Here is a 23,053-nt window from a genome sequence, read left to right as displayed (position 1 = left end):
GTCCCAGGAGCAGAGGACGACGTTTGTGTAGGAATTTTGGTGGTCGCAGTACCTGCCTTTGTCACTGGTATGGGGACATGGTCGACAGGGGTTGTTCCCAGAGGACTGGATGGGATTGGAGTGGTGGCTGAAGGCTTTAGGCTGGAAGTTTGTGCTGCGGTCGAGAGGATTGTGGACGTTGTTACACCTGGAGGACTGTGTGCCTGAGTAGAAGAGGCTGAAGCCGTTGTCTCAGGCTGAGATGTGGACTGGACAGCCGATCTTGTGGTGGTGGAAACTGTGGTGGCCTCAGTGCTGGATGTGGATAGATCCGCAGCAGTGGAGGTGCTCTCAAACACAGTGCTGGTGGTGGGTGCAGTTGCGGTGAGAGCTGCTGAAGTGGTCTTCACGGTAGAGCTCCGAGGAAGAGTCAAAGTGCTGGCAGAAGTTGGGCTTGTCCCAGGAGCAGGTGAAGACGTTTGTTCAAGGACCGTGGTGGTCGCGGAGCTTGCCTCTGTTGCCGAAGTTGTGATCTTCTTAGGTGTGCGTCTTGCAGTAGGACTGGATGGGATTGGAGTGGTGGCTGAAGGCTTTAGGCTGGAAGTTTGTGCCGTGGTTGAGGGGATTGTGGAGGTTGTCAAAAGTGAAGACGTCTCTGGCCGAGCAGAAGAGGCTGAAGTGGTGGTCTCAGGCTGAGATGTGGACTGGACAGCCGAGCTGGAGACTTCTGATTTTGCAGCTGTGGAAAAAGTGGTGGCCTCAGTGCTGGATGTGGATAGAGCCGCAGCAGTGGAGGTGCTCTCAAACACAGTGCTGGTGGTGGGTGCGGCTCTGGTGAGAGCTGCTGAAGTGGTCTCCACGGTAGAGCTCAGAGGAAGAGTCACAGTGCTGGCAGAAGTTGGGCTTGTCCCAGGAGCAGAGGACGACGTTTGTGTAGGAATTTTGGTGGTCGCAGTACCTGCCTTTGTCACTGGTATGGGGACATGGTCGACAGAGGTTGTTCCCAGAGGACTGGATGGGATTGGAGTGGTGGCTGAAGGCTTTAGGCTGGAAGTTTGTGCTGCAGTCGAGAGGATTGTGGACGTTGTTACACCTGGAGGACTGTGTGCCTGAGTAGAAGAGGCTGAAGCCGTTGTCTCAGGCTGAGATGTGGACTGGACAGCTGATCTTGTGGTGGTGGAAACTGTGGTGGCCTCAGTGCTGGATGTGGATAGACCCGCAGCAGTGGAGGTGCTCTCAAACACAGTGCTGGTGGTGGGTGCAGTTGCGGTGAGAGCTGCTGAAGTGGTCTTCACGGTAGAGCTCCGAGGAAGAGTCAAAGTGCTGGCAGAAGTTGGGCTTGTCCCAGGAGCAGGTGAAGACGTTTGTTCAAGGACCGTGGTGGTCGCGGAGCTTGCCTCTGTTGCCGAAGTTGTGATCTTCTTAGGTGTGGGTCTTGCAGTAGGACTGGATGGGATTGGACTGGTGGCTGAAGGCTTTAGGCTGGAAGTTTGTGCCGTGGTTGAGGGGATTGTGGAGGTTGTCAAAAGTGAAGACGTCTCTGGCCGAGCAGAAGAGGCTGAAGTGGTGGTCTCAGGCTGAGATGTGGACTGGACAGCCGATCTTGTGGTGGTGGAAACAGTGGTGGCCTCAGTGCTGGATGTGGATAGACCCGCAGCAGTGGAGGTGCTCTCAAACACAGTGCTGGTGGTGGGTGCGGCTCTGGTGAGAGCTGCTGAAGTGGTCTCCACGGTAGAGCTCAGAGGAAGAGTCACAGTGCTGGCAGAAGTTGGGCTTGTCCCAGGAGCAGGTGAAGACGTTTGTTCAAGGACTGTGGTGGTCGCGGAGCTTGCCTCTGTTGCCGAAGTTGTGATCTTCTTAGGTGTGGGTCTTGCAGCAGGAATGGACTGGATTGGAGTGGTGGCTGAAGGCCTTAGGCTGGAAGTTTGTGCCGTGGTTGAGGGGATTGTGGAGGTTGTCAAAAGTGAAGACGTCTCTGGCCGAGCAGAAGAGGCTGAAGTGGTGGTCTCAGGCTGAGATGTGGACTGGACAGCCGAGCTGGAGACTTCTGACTTTGCAGCTGTGGAAAAAGTGGTGGCCTCAGTGCTGGATGTGGATAGACCCGCAGCAGTGGAGGTGCTCTCAAACACAGTGCTGGTGGTGGGTGCGGCTCTGGTGAGAGCTGCTGAAGTGGTCTCCACGGTAGAGCTCCGAGGAAGAGTCAAAGTGCTGGCAGAAGTTGGGCTTGTCCCAGGAGCAGGTGAAGACGTTTGTTCAAGGACCGTGGTGGTCGCGGAGCTTGCCTCTGTTGCCGAAGTTGTGATCTTCTTTGGTGTGGGTCTTGCAGCACGACTGGATGGGGTTGGAGTGGTAGCTGAAGGCTTTGGGCTGGAAGTTTGTGCCGTGGTTGAGGGGATTGTGGAGGTTGTCAAAAGTGAAGACGTCTCTGGCCGAGCAGAAGAGGCTGAAGTGGTGGTCTCAGGCTGAGATGTGGACTGGACAGCCAAGCTGGAGACTTCTGACTTTGCAGCTGTGGAAACAGTGGTGGCCTCAGTGCTGGATGTGGATTGACCCGCAGCAGTGGAGGTGCTCTCAAACACAGTGCTGGTGGTGGGTGCAGTTGTGGTGAGAGCTGCTGAAGTCGTCGCGCTCAGAGGAAGAGTCACAGTGCTGGCAGAAGTTGGGCTTGTCCCAGGAGCAGAGGACGACGTTTGTGTAGGAATTGTGGTGGTCGCAGCTCCTGCCTTTGTCACTGGTATGGGGACATGGTCGACAGGGGTTGTTCCCAGAGGACTGGATGGGATTGGAGTGGTGGCTGAAGGCTTTAGGCTGGAAGTTTGTGCTGCGGTCGAGAGGATTGTGGACGTTGTTACACCTGGAGGACTGTGTGCCCGAGTAGAAGAGGCTGAAGCCGTTGTCTCAGGCTGAGATGTGGACTGGACAGCCGATCTTGTGGTGGTGGAAACTGTGGTGGCCTCAGTGCTGGATGTGGATAGACCCGCAGCAGTGGAGGTGCTCTCAAACACAGTGCTGCTGGTGGATGCAGTTGTGGTGAGAGCTGCTGAAGTGGTCTTCACGGTAGAGCTCCGTGGAAGAGTCAAAGTGCTGGCAGAAGTTGGGCTTGTCCCAGGAGCAGGTGAAGACGTTTGTTCAAGGACCGTGGTGGTCGCGGAGCTTGCCTCTGTTGCCGAAGTTGTGATCTTCTTAGGTGTGGGTCTTGCAGTAGGACTGGATGGGATTGGACTGGTGGCTGAAGGCTTTAGGCTGGAAGTTTGTGCCGTGGTTGAGGGGATTGTGGAGGTTGTCAAAAGTGAAGACGTCTCTGGCCGAGCAGAAGAGGCTGAAGTGGTGGTCTCAGGCTGAGATGTGGACTGGACAGCCGATCTTGTGGTGGTGGAAACTGTGGTGGCCTCAGTGCTGGATGTGGATAGACCCGCAGCAGTGGAGGTGGTCTCAAACACAGTGCTGGTGGTGGGTGCGGCTCTGGTGAGAGCTGCTGAAGTGGTCTCCACGGTAGAGCTCAGAGGAAGAGTCACAGTGCTGGCAGAAGTTGGGCTTGTCCCAGGAGCAGAGGACGACGTTTGTGTAGGAATTGTGGTGGTCGCAGTACCTGCCTTTGTCACTGGTATGGGGACATGGTCGACAGAGGTTGTTCCCAGAGGACTGGATGGGATCGGAGTGGTGGCTGAAGGCTTTAGGCTGGAAGTTTGTGCTGCGGTCGAGAGGATTGTGGACGTTGTTAGACCTGGAGGACTGTGTGCCTGAGTAGAAGAGGCTGAAGCCGTTGTCTCAGGCTGAGATGTGGACTGGACAGCCGATCTTGTGGTGGTGGAAACTGTGGTGGCCTTAGTGCTGGATGTGGATAGACCCGCAGCAGTGGAGGTGGTCTCAAACACAGTGCTGGTGGTGGGTGAGGCTCTGGTGAGAGCTGCTGAAGTCGTCGCGCTCAGAGGAAGAGTCACAGTGCTGGCAGAAGTTGGGCTTGTCCCAGGAGCAGGTGAAGACGTTTGTTCAAGGACCGTGGTGGTCGCGGAGCTTGCCTCTGTTGCCGAAGTTGTGATCTTCTTAGGTGTGGGTCTTGCAGTAGGACTGGATGGGATTGGAGTGGTGGCTGAAGGCTTTAGGCTGGAAGTTTGTGCCGTGGTTGAGGGGATTGTGGAGGTTGTCAAAAGTGAAGACGTCTCTGGCCGAGCAGAAGAGGCTGAAGTGATGGTCTCAGGCTGAGATGTGGACTGGACAGCCGAGCTGGAGACTTCTGACTTTGCAGCTGTGGAAACAGTGGTGGCCTCAGTGCTGGATGTGGATAGACCCGCAGCAGTGGAGGTGCTCTCAAACACAGTGCTGGTGGTGGATGCAGTTGTGGTGAGAGCTGCTGAAGTGGTCTCCACGGTAGAGCTCCGAGGAAGAGTCAAAGTGCTGGCAGAAGTTGGGCTTGTCCCAGGAGCAGGTGAAGACGTTTGTTCAAGGACCGTGGTGGTCGCGGAGCTTGCCTCTGTTGCCGAAGTTGTGATCTTCTTAGGTGTGGGTCTTGCAGTAGGACTGGATGGGATTGGACTGGTGGCTGAAGGCTTTAGGCTGGAAGTTTGTGCCGAGGTTGAGGGGATTGTGGAGGTTGTCAAAAGTGAAGACGTCTCTGGCCGAGCAGAAGAGGCTGAAGTGGTGGTCTCAGGCTGAGATGTGGACTGGACAGCCGAGCTGGAGACTTCTGATTTTGCAGCTGTGGAAAAAGTGGTGGCCTCAGTGCTGGATGTGGATAGAGCCGCAGCAGTGGTGGTGCTTTCAAACACAGTGCTGGTGGTGGGTGCGGCTCTGGTGAGAGCTGCTGAAGTGGTCTCCACGGTAGAGCTCAGAGGAAGAGTCACAGTGCTGGCAGAAGTTGGGCTTGTCCCAGGAGCAGAGGACGACGTTTGTGTAGGAATTTTGGTGGTCGCAGTACCTGCCTTTGTCACTGGTATGGGGACATGGTCGACAGGAGTTGTTCCCAGAGGACTGGATGGGATTGGAGTGGTGGCTGAAGGCTTTAGGCTGGAAGTTTGTGCTGCGGTCGAGAGGATTGTGGACGTTGTTACACCTGGAGGACTGTGTGCCTGAGTAGAAGAGGCTGAAGCCGTTGTCTCAGGCTGAGATGTGGACTGGACAGCCGATCTTGTGGTGGTGGAAACTGTGGTGGCCTCAGTGCTGGATGTGGATAGAGCCGCAGCAGTGGAGGTGGTCTCAAACACAGTGCTGGTGGTGGGTGCGGCTCTGGTGAGAGCTGCTGAAGTCGTCGCGCTCAGAGGAAGAGTCACAGTGCTGGCAGAAGTTGGGCTTGTCCCAGGAGCAGGTGAAGACGTTTGTTCAAGGACCGTGGTGGTCGCGGAGCTTGCCTCTGTTGCCGAAGTTGTGATCTTCTTAGGTGTGGGTCTTGCAGTAGGACTGGATGGGATTGGAGTGGTGGCTGAAGGCTTTAGGCTGGAAGTTTGTGCCGAGGTTGAGGGGATTGTGGAGGTTGTCAAAAGTGAAGACGTCTCTGGCCGAGCAGAAGAGGCTGAAGTGGTGGTCTCAGGCTGAGATGTGGACTGGACAGCCGAGCTGGAGACTTCTGATTTTGCAGCTGTGGAAAAAGTGGTGGCCTCAGTGCTGGATGTGGATAGAGCCGCAGCAGTGGTGGTGCTTTCAAACACAGTGCTGGTGGTGGGTGCGGCTCTGGTGAGAGCTGCTGAAGTGGTCTCCACGGTAGAGCTCAGAGGAAGAGTCACAGTGCTGGCAGAAGTTGGGCTTGTCCCAGGAGCAGAGGACGACGTTTGTGTAGGAATTTTGGTGGTCGCAGTACCTGCCTTTGTCACTGGTATGGGGACATGGTCGACAGGAGTTGTTCCCAGAGGACTGGATGGGATTGGAGTGGTGGCTGAAGGCTTTAGGCTGGAAGTTTGTGCTGCGGTCGAGAGGATTGTGGACGTTGTTACACCTGGAGGACTGTGTGCCTGAGTAGAAGAGGCTGAAGCCGTTGTCTCAGGCTGAGATGTGGACTGGACAGCCGATCTTGTGGTGGTGGAAACTGTGGTGGCCTCAGTGCTGGATGTGGATAGACCCGCAGCAGTGGAGGTGCTCTCAAACACAGTGCTGGTGGTGGGTGCGGCTCTGGTGAGAGCTGCTGAAGTCGTCGCGCTCAGAGGAAGAGTCAAAGTGCTGGCAGAAGTTGGGCTTGTCCCAGGAGCAGAGGACGACGTTTGTGTAGGAATTGTGGTGGTCGCAGCTCCTGCCTTTGTCACTGGCATGGGGACATGGTCGACAGGGGTTGTTCCCAGAGGACTGGATGGGATTGGAGTGGTGGCTGAAGGCTTTAGGCTGGAAGTTTGTGCTGCGGTCGAGAGGATTGTGGACGTTGTTACACCTGGAGGACTGTGTGCCCGAGTAGAAGAGGCTGAAGCCGTTGTCTCAGGCTGAGATGTGGACTGGACAGCAGATCTTGTGGTGGTGGAAACTGTGGTGGCCTCAGTGCTGGATGTGGATAGACCCGCAGCAGTGGAGGTGGTCTCAAACACAGTGCTGCTGGTGGGTGCAGTTGCGGTGAGAGCTGCTGAAGTGGTCTTCACGGTAGAGCTCCGAGGAAGAGTCAAAGTGCTGGCAGAAGTTGGGCTTGTCCCAGGAGCAGGTGAAGACGTTTGTTCAAGGACCGTGGTGGTCGCGGAGCTTGCCTCTGTTGCCGAAGTTGTGATCTTCTTAGGTGTGGGTCTTGCAGTAGGACTGGATGGGATTGGAGTGGTGGCTGAAGGCTTTAGGCTGGAAGTTTGTGCCGTGGTTGAGGGGATTGTGGAGGTTGTCAAAAGTGAAGACGTCTCTGGCCGAGCAGAAGAGGCTGAAGTGGTGGTCTCAGGCTGAGATGTGGACTGGACAGCCGATCTTGTGGTGGTGGAAACAGTGGTGGCCTCAGTGCTGGATGTGGATAGACCCGCAGCAGTGGAGGTGCTCTCAAACACAGTGCTGGTGGTGGGTGCGGCTCTGGTGAGAGCTGCTGAAGTGGTCTCCACGGTAGAGCTCAGAGGAAGAGTCACAGTGCTGGCAGAAGTTGGGCTTGTCCCAGGAGCAGAGGACGACGTTTGTGTAGGAATTGTGGTGGTCGCAGCTCCTGCCTTTGTCACTGGCATGGGGACATGGTCGACAGGGGTTGTTCCCAGAGGACTGGATGGGATTGGAGTGGTGGCTGAAGGCTTTAGGCTGGAAGTTTGTGCTGCGGTCGAGAGGATTGTGGACGTTGTTACACCTGGAGGACTGTGTGCCTGAGTAGAAGAGGCTGAAGCCGTTGTCTCAGGCTGAGATGTGGACTGGACAGCCGATCTTGTGGTGGTGGAAACTGTGGTGGCCTTAGTGCTGGATGTGGATAGACCCGCAGCAGTGGAGGTGGTCTCAAACACAGTGCTGGATGTGGGTGAGGCTCTGGTGAGAGCTGCTGAAGTCGTCGCGCTCAGAGGAAGAGTCACAGTGCTGGCAGAAGTTGGGCTTGTCCCAGGAGCAGAGGACGACGTTTGTGTAGGAATTGTGGTGGTCGCAGCTCCTGCCTTTGTCACTGGCATGGGGACATGGTCGACAGGGGTTGTTCCCAGAGGACTGGATGGGATTGGAGTGGTGGCTGAAGGCTTTAGGCTGGAAGTTTGTGCTGCGGTCGAGAGGATTGTGGACGTTGTTACACCTGGAGGACTGTGTGCCCGAGTAGAAGGGGCTGAAGCCGTTGTCTCAGGCTGAGATGTGGACTGGACAGCCGATCTTGTGGTGGTGGAAACTGTGGTGGCCTCAGTGCTGGATGTGGATAGACCCGCAGCAGTGGAGGTGCTCTCAAACACAGTGCTGGTGGTGGGTGCAGTTGCGGTGAGAGCTGCTGAAGTGGTCTTCACGGTAGAGCTCCGAGGAAGAGTCAAAGTGCTGGCAGAAGTTGGGCTTGTCCCAGGAGCAGGTGAAGACGTTTGTTCAAGGACCGTGGTGGTCGCGGAGCTTGCCTCTGTTGCCGAAGTTGTGATCTTCTTAGGTGTGGGTCTTGCAGTAGGACTGGATGGGATTGGAGTGGTGGCTGAAGGCTTTAGGCTGGAAGTTTGTGTCGTGGTTGAGGGGATTGTGGAGGTTGTCAAAAGTGAAGACGTCTCTGGCCGAGCAGAAGAGGCTGAAGTGATGGTCTCAGGCTGAGATGTGGACTGGACAGCCGAGCTGGAGACTTCTGACTTTGCAGCTGTGGAAACAGTGGTGGCCTCAGTGCTGGATGTGGATAGACCCGCAGCAGTGGAGGTGCTCTCAAACACAGTGCTGGTGGTGGGTGCGGCTCTGGTGAGAGCTGCTGAAGTGGTCTCCACGGTAGAGCTCCGAGGAAGAGTCAAAGTGCTGGCAGAAGTTGGGCTTGTCCCAGGAGCAGGTGAAGACGTTTGTTCAAGGACCGTGGTGGTCGCGGAGCTTGCCTCTGTTGCCGAAGTTGTGATCTTCTTAGGTGTGGGTCTTGCAGCACGACTGGATGGGGTTGGAGTGGTAGCTGAAGGCTTTGGGCTGGAAGTTTGTGCCGTGGTTGAGGGGATTGTGGAGGTTGTCAAAAGTGAAGACGTCTCTGGCCGAGCAGAAGAGGCTGAAGTGGTGGTCTCAGGCTGAGATGTGGACTGGACAGCCGAGCTGGAGACTTCTGACTTTGCAGCTGTGGAAACAGTGGTGGCCTCAGTGCTGGATGTGGATAGACCCGCAGCAGTGGAGGTGCTCTCAAACACAGTGCTGGTGGTGGGTGCGGCTCTGGTGAGAGCTGCTGAAGTGGTCTCCACGGTAGAGCTCAGAGGAAGAGTCACAGTGCTGGCAGAAGTTGGGCTTGTCCCAGGAGCAGAGGACGACGTTTGTGTAGGAATTGTGGTGGTCGCAGTACCTGCCTTTGTCACTGGTATGGGGACATGGTCGACAGAGGTTGTTCCCAGAGGACTGGATGGGATCGGAGTGGTGGCTGAAGGCTTTAGGCTGGAAGTTTGTGCTGCGGTCGAGAGGATTGTGGACGTTGTTACACCTGGAGGACTGTGTGCCTGAGTAGAAGAGGCTGAAGCCGTTGTCTCAGGCTGAGATGTGGACTGGACAGCCGATCTTGTGGTGGTGGAAACTGTGGTGGCCTTAGTGCTGGATGTGGATAGACCCGCAGCAGTGGAGATGGTCTCAAACACAGTGCTGGTGGTGGGTGCGGCTCTGGTGAGAGCTGCTGAAGTCGTCGCGCTCAGAGGAAGAGTCACAGTGCTGGCAGAAGTTGGGCTTGTCCCAGGAGCAGAGGACGACGTTTGTGTAGGAATTGTGGTGGTCGCAGCTCCTGCCTTTGTCACTGGCATGGGGACATGGTCGACAGGGGTTGTTCCCAGAGGACTGGATGGGATTGGAGTGGTGGCTGAAGGCTTTAGGCTGGAAGTTTGTGCTGCGGTCGAGAGGATTGTGGACGTTGTTACACCTGGAGGACTGTGTGCCCGAGTAGAAGGGGCTGAAGCCGTTGTCTCAGGCTGAGATGTGGACTGGACAGCCGATCTTGTGGTGGTGGAAACTGTGGTGGCCTCAGTGCTGGATGTGGATAGACCCGCAGCAGTGGAGGTGGTCTCAAACACAGTGCTGGTGGTGGGTGCAGTTGCGGTGAGAGCTGCTGAAGTGGTCTTCACGGTAGAGCTCCGAGGAAGAGTCAAAGTGCTGGCAGAAGTTGGGCTTGTCCCAGGAGCAGGTGAAGACGTTTGTTCAAGGACCGTGGTGGTCGCGGAGCTTGCCTCTGTTGCCGAAGTTGTGATCTTCTTAGGTGTGGGTCTTGCAGTAGGACTGGATGGGATTGGAGTGGTGGCTGAAGGCTTTAGGCTGGAAGTTTGTGCCGTGGTTGAGGGGATTGTGGAGGTTGTCAAAAGTGAAGACGTCTCTGGCCGAGCAGAAGAGGCTGAAGTGATGGTCTCAGGCTGAGATGTGGACTGGACAGCCGAGCTGGAGACTTCTGACTTTGCAGCTGTGGAAACAGTGGTGGCCTCAGTGCTGGATGTGGATAGACCCGCAGCAGTGGAGGTGCTCTCAAACACAGTGCTGGTGGTGGATGCAGTTGTGGTGAGAGCTGCTGAAGTGGTCTCCACGGTAGAGCTCAGAGGAAGAGTCACAGTGCTGGCAGAAGTTGGGCTTGTCCCAGGAGCAGAGGACGACGTTTGTGTAGGAATTGTGGTGGTCGCAGTACCTGCCTTTGTCACTGGTATGGGGACATGGTCGACAGGGGTTGTTCCCAGAGGACTGGATGGGATCGGAGTGGTGGCTGAAGGCTTTAGGCTGGAAGTTTGTGCTGCGGTCGAGAGGATTGTGGACGTTGTTACACCTGGAGGACTGTGTGCCTGAGTAGAAGAGGCTGAAGCCGTTGTCTCAGGCTGAGATGTGGACTGGACAGCCGATCTTGTGGTGGTGGAAACTGTGGTGGCCTTAGTGCTGGATGTGGATAGACCCGCAGCAGTGGAGGTGGTCTCAAACACAGTGCTGGTGGTGGGTGAGGCTCTGGTGAGAGCTGCTGAAGTCGTCGCGCTCAGAGGAAGAGTCACAGTGCTGGCAGAAGTTGGGCTTGTCCCAGGAGCAGGTGAAGACGTTTGTTCAAGGACCGTGGTGGTCGCGGAGCTTGCCTCTGTTGCCGAAGTTGTGATCTTCTTAGGTGTGGGTCTTGCAGTAGGACTGGATGGGATTGGAGTGGTGGCTGAAGGCTTTAGGCTGGAAGTTTGTGCCGTGGTTGAGGGGATTGTGGAGGTTGTCAAAAGTGAAGACGTCTCTGGCCGAGCAGAAGAGGCTGAAGTGATGGTCTCAGGCTGAGATGTGGACTGGACAGCCGAGCTGGAGACTTCTGACTTTGCAGCTGTGGAAACAGTGGTGGCCTCAGTGCTGGATGTGGATAGACCCGCAGCAGTGGAGGTGCTCTCAAACACAGTGCTGGTGGTGGGTGCAGTTGTGGTGAGAGCTGCTGAAGTCGTCGCGCTCAGAGGAAGAGTCACAGTGCTGGCAGAAGTTGGGCTTGTCCCAGGAGCAGAGGACGACGTTTGTGTAGGAATTGTGGTGGTCGCAGCTCCTGCCTTTGTCACTGGTATGGGGACATGGTCGACAGGAGTTGTTCCCAGAGGACTGGATGGGATTGGAGTGGTGGCTGAAGGCTTTAGGCTGGAAGTTTGTGCTGCGGTCGAGAGGATTGTGGACGTTGTTACACCTGGAGGACTGTGTGCCTGAGTAGAAGAGGCTGAAGCCGTTGTCTCAGGCTGAGATGTGGACTGGACAGCCGATCTTGTGGTGGTGGAAACAGTGGTGGCCTCAGTGCTGGATGTGGATAGAGCCGCAGCAGTGGAGGTGGTCTCAAACACAGTGCTGGTGGTGGGTGCGGCTCTGGTGAGAGCTGCTGAAGTCGTCGCGCTCAGAGGAAGAGTCAAAGTGCTGGCAGAAGTTGGGCTTGTCCCAGGAGCAGAGGACGACGTTTGTGTAGGAATTGTGGTGGTCGCAGCTCCTGGCTTTGTCACTGGCATGGGGACATGGTCGACAGGGGTTGTTCCCAGAGGACTGGATGGGATTGGAGTGGTGGCTGAAGGCTTTAGGCTGGAAGTTTGTGCTGCGGTCGAGAGGATTGTGGACGTTGTTACACCTGGAGGACTGTGTGCCCGAGTAGAAGAGGCTGAAGCCGTTGTCTCAGGCTGAGATGTGGACTGGACAGCAGATCTTGTGGTGGTGGAAACTGTGGTGGCCTCAGTGCTGGATGTGGATAGACCCGCAGCAGTGGAGGTGGTCTCAAACACAGTGCTGCTGGTGGGTGCAGTTGCGGTGAGAGCTGCTGAAGTGGTCTTCACGGTAGAGCTCCGAGGAAGAGTCAAAGTGCTGGCAGAAGTTGGGCTTGTCCCAGGAGCAGGTGAAGACGTTTGTTCAAGGACCGTGGTGGTCGCGGAGCTTGCCTCTGTTGCCGAAGTTGTGATCTTCTTAGGTGTGGGTCTTGCAGTAGGACTGGATGGGATTGGAGTGGTGGCTGAAGGCTTTAGGCTGGAAGTTTGTGCCGTGGTTGAGGGGATTGTGGAGGTTGTCAAAAGTGAAGACGTCTCTGGCCGAGCAGAAGAGGCTGAAGTGGTGGTCTCAGGCTGAGATGTGGACTGGACAGCCGATCTTGTGGTGGTGGAAACAGTGGTGGCCTCAGTGCTGGATGTGGATAGACCCGCAGCAGTGGAGGTGGTCTCAAACACAGTGCTGGTGGTGGGTGCGGCTCTGGTGAGAGCTGCTGAAGTGGTCTCCACGGTAGAGCTCAGAGGAAGAGTCACAGTGCTGGCAGAAGTTGGGCTTGTCCCAGGAGCAGAGGACGACGTTTGTGTAGGAATTTTGGTGGTCGCAGTACCTGCCTTTGTCACTGGTATGGGGACATGGTCGACAGGGGTTGTTCCCAGAGGACTGGATGGGATTGGAGTGGTGGCTGAAGGCTTTAGGCTGGAAGTTTGTGCTGCGGTCGAGAGGATTGTGGACGTTGTTACACCTGGAGGACTGTGTGCCTGAGTAGAAGAGGCTGAAGCCGTTGTCTCAGGCTGAGATGTGGACTGGACAGCCGATCTTGTGGTGGTGGAAACTGTGGTGGCCTCAGTGCTGGATGTGGATAGAGCCGCAGCAGTGGAGGTGGTCTCAAACACAGTGCTGGTGGTGGGTGCGGCTCTGGTGAGAGCTGCTGAAGTCGTCGCGCTCAGAGGAAGAGTCACAGTGCTGGCAGAAGTTGGGCTTGTCCCAGGAGCAGGTGAAGACGTTTGTTCAAGGACCGTGGTGGTCGCGGAGCTTGCCTCTGTTGCCGAAGTTGTGATCTTCTTAGGTGTGGGTCTTGCAGTAGGACTGGATGGGATTGGAGTGGTGGCTGAAGGCTTTAGGCTGGAAGTTTGTGCCGAGGTTGAGGGGATTGTGGAGGTTGTCAAAAGTGAAGACGTCTCTGGCCGAGCAGAAGAGGCTGAAGTGGTGGTCTCAGGCTGAGATGTGGACTGGACAGCCGAGCTGGAGACTTCTGATTTTGCAGCTGTGGAAAAAGTGGTGGCCTCAGTGCTGGATGTGGATAGAGCCGCAGCAGTGGTGGTGCTTTCAAACACAGTGCTGGTGGTGGGTGCGGCTCTGGTGAGAGCTGCTGAAGTGGTCTCCACGGTAGAGCTCAGAGGAAGAGTCACAGTGCTGGCAGAAGTTGGGCTTGTCCCAGGAGCAGAGGACGACGTTTGTGTAGGAATTGTGGTGGTCGCAGCTCCTGCCTTTGTCACTGGTATGGGGACATGGTCGACAGGAGTTGTTCCCAGAGGACTGGATGGGATTGGAGTGGTGGCTGAAGGCTTTAGGCTGGAAGTTTGTGCTGCGGTCGAGAGGATTGTGGACGTTGTTACACCTGGAGGACTGTGTGCCTGAGTAGAAGAGGCTGAAGCCGTTGTCTCAGGCTGAGATGTGGACTGGACAGCCGATCTTGTGGTGGTGGAAACTGTGGTGGCCTCAGTGCTGGATGTGGATAGACCCGCAGCAGTGGAGGTGGTCTCAAACACAGTGCTGGTGGTGGGTGCGGCTCTGGTGAGAGCTGCTGAAGTCGTCGCGCTCAGAGGAAGAGTCAAAGTGCTGGCAGAAGTTGGGCTTGTCCCAGGAGCAGAGGACGACGTTTGTGTAGGAATTGTGGTGGTCGCAGCTCCTGCCTTTGTCACTGGCATGGGGACATGGTCGACAGGGGTTGTTCCCAGAGGACTGGATGGGATTGGAGTGGTGGCTGAAGGCTTTAGGCTGGAAGTTTGTGCTGCGGTCGAGAGGATTGTGGACGTTGTTACACCTGGAGGACTGTGTGCCCGAGTAGAAGAGGCTGAAGCCGTTGTCTCAGGCTGAGATGTGGACTGGACAGCAGATCTTGTGGTGGTGGAAACTGTGGTGGCCTCAGTGCTGGATGTGGATAGACCCGCAGCAGTGGAGGTGGTCTCAAACACAGTGCTGCTGGTGGGTGCAGTTGCGGTGAGAGCTGCTGAAGTGGTCTTCACGGTAGAGCTCCGAGGAAGAGTCAAAGTGCTGGCAGAAGTTGGGCTTGTCCCAGGAGCAGGTGAAGACGTTTGTTCAAGGACCGTGGTGGTCGCGGAGCTTGCCTCTGTTGCCGAAGTTGTGATCTTCTTAGGTGTGGGTTTTGCAGTAGGACTGGATGGGATTGGAGTGGTGGCTGAAGGCTTTAGGCTGGAAGTTTGTGCCGTGGTTGAGGGGATTGTGGAGGTTGTCAAAAGTGAAGACGTCTCTGGCCGAGCAGAAGAGGCTGAAGTGGTGGTCTCAGGCTGAGATGTGGACTGGACAGCAGATCTTGTGGTGGTGGAAACAGTGGTGGCCTCAGTGCTGGATGTGGATAGACCCGCAGCAGTGGAGGTGGTCTCAAACACAGTGCTGGTGGTGGGTGCGGCTCTGGTGAGAGCTGCTGAAGTGGCCTCCACGGTAGAGCTCCGAGGAAGAGTCAAAGTGCTGGCAGAAGTTGGGCTTGTCCCAGGAGCAGAGGACGACGTTTGTGTAGGAATTGTGGTGGTCGCAGCTCCTGCCTTTGTCACTGGCATGGGGACATGGTCGACAGGGGTTGTTCCCAGAGGACTGGATGGGATTGGAGTGGTGGCTGAAGGCTTTAGGCTGGAAGTTTGTGCTGCGGTCGAGAGGATTGTGGACGTTGTTACACCTGGAGGCCTGTGTGCCTGAGTAGAAGAGGCTGAAGCCGTTGTCTCAGGCTGAGATGTGGACTGGACAGCCGATCTTGTGGTGGTGGAAACTGTGGTGGCCTCAGTGCTGGATGTGGATAGACCCGCAGCAGTGGAGGTGCTCTCAAACACAGTGCTGGTGGTGGGTGCGGCTCTGGTGAGAGCTGCTGAAGTGGTCTCCACGGTAGAGCTCCGAGGAAGAGTCAAAGTGCTGGCAGAAGTTGGGCTTGTCCCAGGAGCAGGTGAAGACGTTTGTTCAAGGACCGTGGTGGTCGCGGAGCTTGCCTCTGTTGCCGAAGTTGTGATCTTCTTTGGTGTGGGTCTTGCAGCACGACTGGATGGGGTTGGAGTGGTAGCTGAAGGCTTTGGGCTGGAAGTTTGTGCCGTGGTTGAGGGGATTGTGGAGGTTGTCAAAAGTGAAGACGTCTCTGGCCGAGCAGAAGAGGCTGAAGTGGTGGTCTCAGGCTGAGATGTGGACTGGACAGCCGAGCTGGAGACTTCTGACTTTGCAGCTGTGGAAACAGTGGTGGCCTCAGTGCTGGATGTGGATAGACCCGCAGCAGTGGAGGTGCTCTCAAACACAGTGCTGGTGGTGGGTGCGGCTCTGGTGAGAGCTGCTGAAGTGGTCTCCACGGTAGAGCTCAGAGGAAGAGTCACAGTGCTGGCAGAAGTTGGGCTTGTCCCAGGAGCAGAGGACGACGTTTGTGTAGGAATTGTGGTGGTCGCAGTACCTGCCTTTGTCACTGGTATGGGGACATGGTCGACAGGGGTTGTTCCCAGAGGACTGGATGGGATCGGAGTGGTGGCTGAAGGCTTTAGGCTGGAAGTTTGTGCTGCGGTCGAGAGGATTGTGGACGTTGTTAGACCTGGAGGACTGTGTGCCTGAGTAGAAGAGGCTGAAGCCGTTGTCTCAGGCTGAGATGTGGACTGGACAGCCGATCTTGTGGTGGTGGAAACTGTGGTGGCCTTAGTGCTGGATGTGGATAGACCCGCAGCAGTGGAGGTGGTCTCAAACACAGTGCTGGTGGTGGGTGAGGCTCTGGTGAGAGCTGCTGAAGTCGTCGCGCTCAGAGGAAGAGTCACAGTGCTGGCAGAAGTTGGGCTTGTCCCAGGAGCAGAGGACGACGTTTGTGTAGGAATTGTGGTGGTCGCAGCTCCTGCCTTTGTCACTGGCATGGGGACATGGTCGACAGGGGTTGTTCCCAGAGGACTGGATGGGATTGGAGTGGTGGCTGAAGGCTTTAGGCTGGAAGTTTGTGCTGCGGTCGAGAGGATTGTGGACGTTGTTACACCTGGAGGACTGTGTGCCCGAGTAGAAGGGGCTGAAGCCGTTGTCTCAGGCTGAGATGTGGACTGGACAGCCGATCTTGTGGTGGTGGAAACTGTGGTGGCCTCAGTGCTGGATGTGGATAGACCCGCAGCAGTGGAGGTGCTCTCAAACACAGTGCTGCTGGTGGGTGCAGTTGCGGTGAGAGCTGCTGAAGTGGTCTTCACGGTAGAGCTCCGAGGAAGAGTCAAAGTGCTGGCAGAAGTTGGGCTTGTCCCAGGAGCAGGTGAAGACGTTTGTTCAAGGACCGTGGTGGTCGCGGAGCTTGCCTCTGTTGCCGAAGTTGTGATCTTCTTAGGTGTGGGTCTTGCAGTAGGACTGGATGGGATTGGAGTGGTGGCTGAAGGCTTTAGGCTGGAAGTTTGTGCCGTGGTTGAGGGGATTGTGGAGGTTGTCAAAAGTGAAGACGTCTCTGGCCGAGCAGAAGAGGCTGAAGTGGTGGTCTCAGGCTGAGATGTGGACTGGACAGCCGAGCTGGAGACTTCTGACTTTGCAGCTGTGGAAACAGTGGTGGCCTCAGTGCTGGATGTGGATAGACCCGCAGCAGTGGAGGTGCTCTCAAACACAGTGCTGGTGGTGGATGCAGTTGTGGTGAGAGCTGCTGAAGTGGTCTCCACGGTAGAGCTCCGAGGAAGAGTCAAAGTGCTGGCAGAAGTTGGGCTTGTCCCAGGAGCAGGTGAAGACGTTTGTTCAAGGACCGTGGTGGTCGCGGAGCTTGCCTCTGTTGCCGAAGTTGTGATCTTCTTAGGTGTGGGTCTTGCAGTAGGACTGGATGGGATTGGAGTGGTGGCTGAAGGCTTTAGGCTGGAAGTTTGTGCCGTGGTTGAGGGGATTGTGGAGGTTGTCAAAAGTGAAGACGTCTCTGGCCGAGCAGAAGAGGCTGAAGTGGTGGTCTCAGGCTGAGATGTGGACTGGACAGCCGAGCTGGAGACTTCTGACTTTGCAGCTGTGGAAAAAGTGGTGGCCTCAGTGCTGGATGTGGATAGACCCGCGGCAGTGGAGGTGCTCTCAAACACAGTGCTGGTGGTGGGTGCTGCTCTGGTGAGAGCTGCTGAAGTGGTCTCCACGGTAGAGCTCAGAGGAAGAGTCACAGTGCTGGCAGAAGTTGGGCTTGTCCCAGGAGCAGAGGACGACGTTTGTGTAGGAATTTTGGTGGTCGCAGTACCTGCCTTTGTCACTGGTATGGGGACATGGTCGACAGGGGTTGTTCCCAGAGGACTGGATGGGATTGGAGTGGTGGCTGAAGGCTTTAGGCTGGAAGTTTGTGCTGCGGTCGAGAGGATTGTGGACGTTGTTACACCTGGAGGACTGTGTGCCTGAGTAGAAGAGGCTGAAGCCGTTGTCTCAGGCTGAGATGTGGACTGGACAGCCGATCTTGTGGTGGTGGAAACTGTGGTGGCCTCAGTGCTGGATGTGGATAGAGCCGCAGCAGTGGAGGTGGTCTCAAACACAGTGCTGGTGGTGGGTGCGGCTCTGGTGAGAGCTGCTGAAGTCGTCGCGCTCAGAGGAAGAGTCACAGTGCTGGCAGAAGTTGGGCTTGTCCCAGGAGCAGGTGAAGACGTTTGTTCAAGGACCGTGGTGGTCGCGGAGCTTGCCTCTGTTGCCGAAGTTGTGATCTTCTTAGGTGTGGGTCTTGCAGTAGGACTGGATGGGATTGGACTGGTGGCTGAAGGCTTTAGGCTGGAAGTTTGTGCCGAGGTTGAGGGGATTGTGGAGGTTGTCAAAAGTGAAGACGTCTCTGGCCGAGCAGAAGAGGCTGAAGTGGTGGTCTCAGGCTGAGATGTGGACTGGACAGCCGAGCTGGAGACTTCTGATTTTGCAGCTGTGGAAAAAGTGGTGGCCTCAGTGCTGGATGTGGATAGAGCCGCAGCAGTGGTGGTGCTTTCAAACACAGTGCTGGTGGTGGGTGCGGCTCTGGTGAGAGCTGCTGAAGTGGTCTCCACGGTAGAGCTCAGAGGAAGAGTCACAGTGCTGGCAGAAGTTGGGCTTGTCCCAGGAGCAGAGGACGACGTTTGTGTAGGAATTTTGGTGGTCGCAGTACCTGCCTTTGTCACTGGTATGGGGACATGGTCGACAGGAGTTGTTCCCAGAGGACTGGATGGGATTGGAGTGGTGGCTGAAGGCTTTAGGCTGGAAGTTTGTGCTGCGGTCGAGAGGATTGTGGACGTTGTTACACCTGGAGGACTGTGTGCCTGAGTAGAAGAGGCTGAAGCCGTTGTCTCAGGCTGAGATGTGGACTGGACAGCCGATCTTGTGGTGGTGGAAACTGTGGTGGCCTCAGTGCTGGATGTGGATAGACCCGCAGCAGTGGAGGTGGTCTCAAACACAGTGCTGGTGGTGGGTGCGGCTCTGGTGAGAGCTGCTGAAGTCGTCGCGCTCAGAGGAAGAGTCAAAGTGCTGGCAGAAGTTGGGCTTGTCCCAGGAGCAGAGGACGACGTTTGTGTAGGAATTGTGGTGGTCGCAGCTCCTGGCTTTGTCACTGGCATGGGGACATGGTCGACAGGGGTTGTTCCCAGAGGACTGGATGGGATTGGAGTGGTGGCTGAAGGCTTTAGGCTGGAAGTTTGTGCTGCGGTCGAGAGGATTGTGGACGTTGTTACACCTGGAGGACTGTGTGCCTGAGTAGAAGAGGCTGAAGCCGTTGTCTCAGGCTGAGATGTGGACTGGACAGCAGATCTTGTGGTGGTGGAAACTGTGGTGGCCTCAGTGCTGGATGTGGATAGACCCGCAGCAGTGGAGGTGCTCTCAAACACAGTGCTGGTGGTGGGTGCGGCTCTGGTGAGAGCTGCTGAAGTGGTCTCCACGGTGGAGCTCCGAGGAAGAGTCAAAGTGCTGGCAGAAGTTGGGCTTGTCCCAGGAGCAGGTGAAGACATTTGTTCAAGGACCGTGGTGGTCGCGGAGCTTGCCTCTGTTGCCGAAGTTGTGATCTTCTTAGGTGTGGGTCTTGCAGTAGGACTGGATGGGATTGGAGTGGTGGCTGAAGGCTTTAGGCTGGAAGTTTGTGCCGTGGTTGAGGGGATTGTGGAGGTTGTCAAAAGTGAAGACGTCTCTGGCCGAGCAGAAGAGGCTGAAGTGGTGTCCTCAGGCTGAGATGTGGACTGGACAGCCGAGCTGGAGACTTCTGACTTTGCAGCTGTGGAAACAGTGGTGGCCTCAGTGCTGGATGTGGATAGACCCGCAGCAGTGGAGGTGCTCTCAAACACAGTGCTGGTGGTGGATGCAGTTGTGGTGAGAGCTGCTGAAGTGGTCTCCACGGTAGAGCTCCGAGGAAGAGTCAAAGTGCTGGCAGAAGTTGGGCTTGTCCCAGGAGCAGGTGAAGACGTTTGTTCAAGGACCGTGGTGGTCGCGGAGCTTGCCTCTGTTGCCGAAGTTGTGATCTTCTTAGGTGTGGGTCTTGCAGTAGGACTGGATGGGATTGGAGTGGTGGCTGAAGGCTTTAGGCTGGAAGTTTGTGCCGTGGTTGAGGGGATTGTGGAGGTTGTCAAAAGTGAAGACGTCTCTGGCCGAGCAGAAGAGGCTGAAGTGGTGGTCTCAGGCTGAGATGTGGACTGGACAGCCGATCTTGTGGTGGTGGAAACAGTGGTGGCCTCAGTGCTGGATGTGGATAGACCCGCAGCAGTGGAGGTGGTCTCAAACACAGTGCTGGTGGTGGGTGCGGCTCTGGTGAGAGCTGCTGAAGTGGTCTCCACGGTAGAGCTCAGAGGAAGAGTCAAAGTGCTGGCAGAAGTTGGGCTTGTCCCAGGAGCAGAGGACGACGTTTGTGTAGGAATTGTGGTGGTCGCAGCTCCTGCCTTTGTCACTGGCATGGGGACATGGTCGACAGGGGTTGTTCCCAGAGGACTGGATGGGATTGGAGTGGTGGCTGAAGGCTTTAGGCTGGAAGTTTGTGCTGCGGTCGAGAGGATTGTGGACGTTGTTACACCTGGAGGCCTGTGTGCCTGAGTAGAAGAGGCTGAAGCCGTTGTCTCAGGCTGAGATGTGGACTGGACAGCCGATCTTGTGGTGGTGGAAACAGTGGTGGCCTCAGTGCTGGATGTGGATAGACCCGCAGCAGTGGAGGTGCTCTCAAACACAGTGCTGGTGGTGGGTGCGGCTCTGGTGAGAGCTGCTGAAGTGGTCTTCACGGTAGAGCTCCAAGGAAGAGTCAAAGTGCTGGCAGAAGTTGGGCTTGTCCCAGGAGCAGGTGAAGACGTTTGTTCAAGGACCGTGGTGGTCGCGGAGCTTGCCTCTGTTGCCGAAGTTGTGATCTTCTTTGGTGTGGGTCTTGCAGCACGACTGGATGGGGTTGGAGTGGTAGCTGAAGGCTTTGGGCTGGAAGTTTGTGCCGTGGTTGAGGGGATTGTGGAGGTTGTCAAAAGTGAAGACGTCTCTGGCCGAGCAGAAGAGGCTGAAGTGGTGGTCTCAGGCTGAGATGTGGACTGGACAGCCGAGCTGGAGACTTCTGACTTTGCAGCTGTGGAAACAGTGGTGGCCTCAGTGCTGGATGTGGATAGACCCGCAGCAGTGGAGGTGCTCTCAAACACAGTGCTGGTGGTGGGTGCAGTTGTGGTGAGAGCTGCTGAAGTGGTCTCCACGGTAGAGCTCAGAGGAAGCGTCACAGTGCTGGCAGAAGTTGGGCTTGTCCCAGGAGCAGAGGACGACGTTTGTGTAGGAATTGTGGTGGTCGCAGCTCCTGCCTTTGTCACTGGCATGGGGACATGGTCGACAGGGGTTGTTCCCAGAGGACTGGATGGGATTGGAGTGGTGGCTGAAGGCTTTAGGCTGGAAGTTTGTGCTGCGGTCGAGAGGATTGTGGACGTTGTTACACCTGGAGGACTGTGTGCCTGAGTAGAAGAGGCTGAAGCCGTTGTCTCAGGCTGAGATGTGGACTGGACAGCCGATCTTGTGGTGGTGGAAACTGTGGTGGCCTCAGTGCTGGATGTGGATAGAGCCGCAGCAGTGGAGGTGGTCTCAAACACAGTGCTGGTTGTAGGTGCAGTTGCGGTTAGAGCTGCTGAAGTGGTCTTCATGGTAGAGCTCAGAGGAAGAGTCAAAGTGCTGGCAGAAGTTGGGCTTGTCCCAGGAGCAGGTGAAGACATTTGTTCAAGGACCGTGGTGGTCGCGGAGCTTGCCTCTGTTGCCGAAGTTGTGATCTTCTTAGGTGTGGGTCTTGCAGCACGACTGGATGGGGTTGGAGTGGTGGCTGAAGGCCTTAGGCTGGAAGTTTGTGCCGTGGTTGAGGGGATTGTGGAGGTTGTCAAAAGTGAAGACGTCTCTGGAAGAGCAGAAGAGGCTGAAGTGGTGGTCTCAGGCTGAGATGTGGACTGGACAGCCGAGCTGGAGTCTTCTGACTTTGCAGCTGTGGAAAAAGTGGTGGCCTCAGTGCTGGATGTGGATAGACCCGCAGCAGTGGAGGTGCTCTCAAACACAGTGCTGGTGGTGGGTGCGGCTCTGGTGAGAGCTGCTGAAGTGGTCTCCACGGTGGAGCTCCGAGGATGAGTCACAGTGCTGGCAGAAGTTGGGCTTGTCCCAGGAGCAGAGGACGACGTTTGTGTAGGAATTGTGGTGGTCGCAGCTCCTGCCTTTGTCACTGGCATGGGGACATGGTCGACAGGGGTTGTTCCCAGAGGACTGGATGGGATTGGAGTGGTGGCTGAAGGCTTTAGGCTGGAAGTTTGTGCTGCGGTCGAGAGGATTGTGGACGTTGTTACACCTGGAGGACTGTGTGCCTGAGTAGAAGAGGCTGAAGCCGTTGTCTCAGGCTGAGATGTGGACTGGACAGCCGATCTTGTGGTGGTGGAAACTGTGGTGGCCTCAGTGCTGGATGTGGATAGACCCGCAGCAGTGGAGGTGCTCTCAAACACAGTGCTGGTGGTGGGTGCGGCTCTGGTGAGAGCTGCTGAAGTGGTCTCCACGGTGGAGCTCCGAGGAAGAGTCAAAGTGCTGGCAGAAGTTGGGCTTGTCCCAGGAGCAGGTGAAGACGTTTGTTCAAGGACCGTGGTGGTCGCGGAGCTTGCCTCTGTTGCCGAAGTTGTGATCTTCTTAGGTGTGGGTCTTGCAGCAGGACTGGATGGGGTTGGAGTGGTGGCTGAAGGCCTTAGGCTGGAAGTTTGTGCCATGGTTGAGGGGATTGTGGAGGTTGTCAAAAGTGAAGACATCTCTGGCCGAGCAGAAGAGGCTGAAGTGGTGGTCTCAGGCTGAGATGTGGACTGGACAGCCGAGCTGGAGACTTCTGACTTTGCAGCTGTGGAAACAGTGGTGGCCTCAGTGCTGGATGTGGATAGACCCGCGGCAGTGGAGGTGCTCTCAAACACAGTGCTGCTGGTGGATGCAGTTGTGGTGAGAGCTGCTGAAGTGGTCTTCATGGTAGAGCTCAGAGGAAGAGTCAAAGTGCTGGCAAAAGTTGGGCTTGTCCCAGGAGCAGAGGACGACGTTTGTGTAGGAATTGTGGTGGTCGCAGCTCCTGCCTTTGTCACTGGCATGGGGACATGGTCGACAGGGGTTGTTCCCAGAGGACTGGATGGGATTGGAGTGGTGGCTGAAGGCTTTAGGCTGGAAGTTTGTGCTGCGGTCGAGAGGATTGTGGACGTTGTTACACCTGGAGGACTGTGTGCCTGAGTAGAAGAGGCTGAAGCCGTTGTCTCAGGCTGAGATGTGGACTGGACAGCCGATCTTGTGGTGGTGGAAACTGTGGTGGCCTCAGTGCTGGATGTGGATAGAGCCGCAGCAGTGGAGGTGGTCTCAAACACAGTGCTGGTTGTAGGTGCAGTTGCGGTTAGAGCTGCTGAAGTGGTCTTCATGGTAGAGCTCCGAGGAAGAGTCAAAGTGCTGGCAGAAGTTGGGCTTGTCCCAGGAGCAGGTGAAGACGTTTGTTCAAGGACCGTGGTGGTCGCGGAGCTTGCCTCTGTTGCCGAAGTTGTGATCTTCTTAGGTGTGGGTCTTGCAGCACGACTGGATGGGGTTGGAGTGGTGGCTGAAGGCCTTAGGCTGGAAGTTTGTGCCGTGGTTGAGGGGATTGTGGAGGTTGTCAAAAGTGAAGACGTCTCTGGAAGAGCAGAAGAGGCTGAAGTGGTGGTCTCAGGCTGAGATGTGGACTGGACAGCCGAGCTGGAGTCTTCTG

This window comes from Aphelocoma coerulescens, chromosome 28, assembly GCF_041296385.1.
Source record: "Aphelocoma coerulescens isolate FSJ_1873_10779 chromosome 28, UR_Acoe_1.0, whole genome shotgun sequence".
In the NCBI taxonomy this organism is placed as follows: Eukaryota; Metazoa; Chordata; class Aves; order Passeriformes; family Corvidae; genus Aphelocoma; species Aphelocoma coerulescens.
This window is presented reverse-complemented; position numbering follows the sequence as displayed.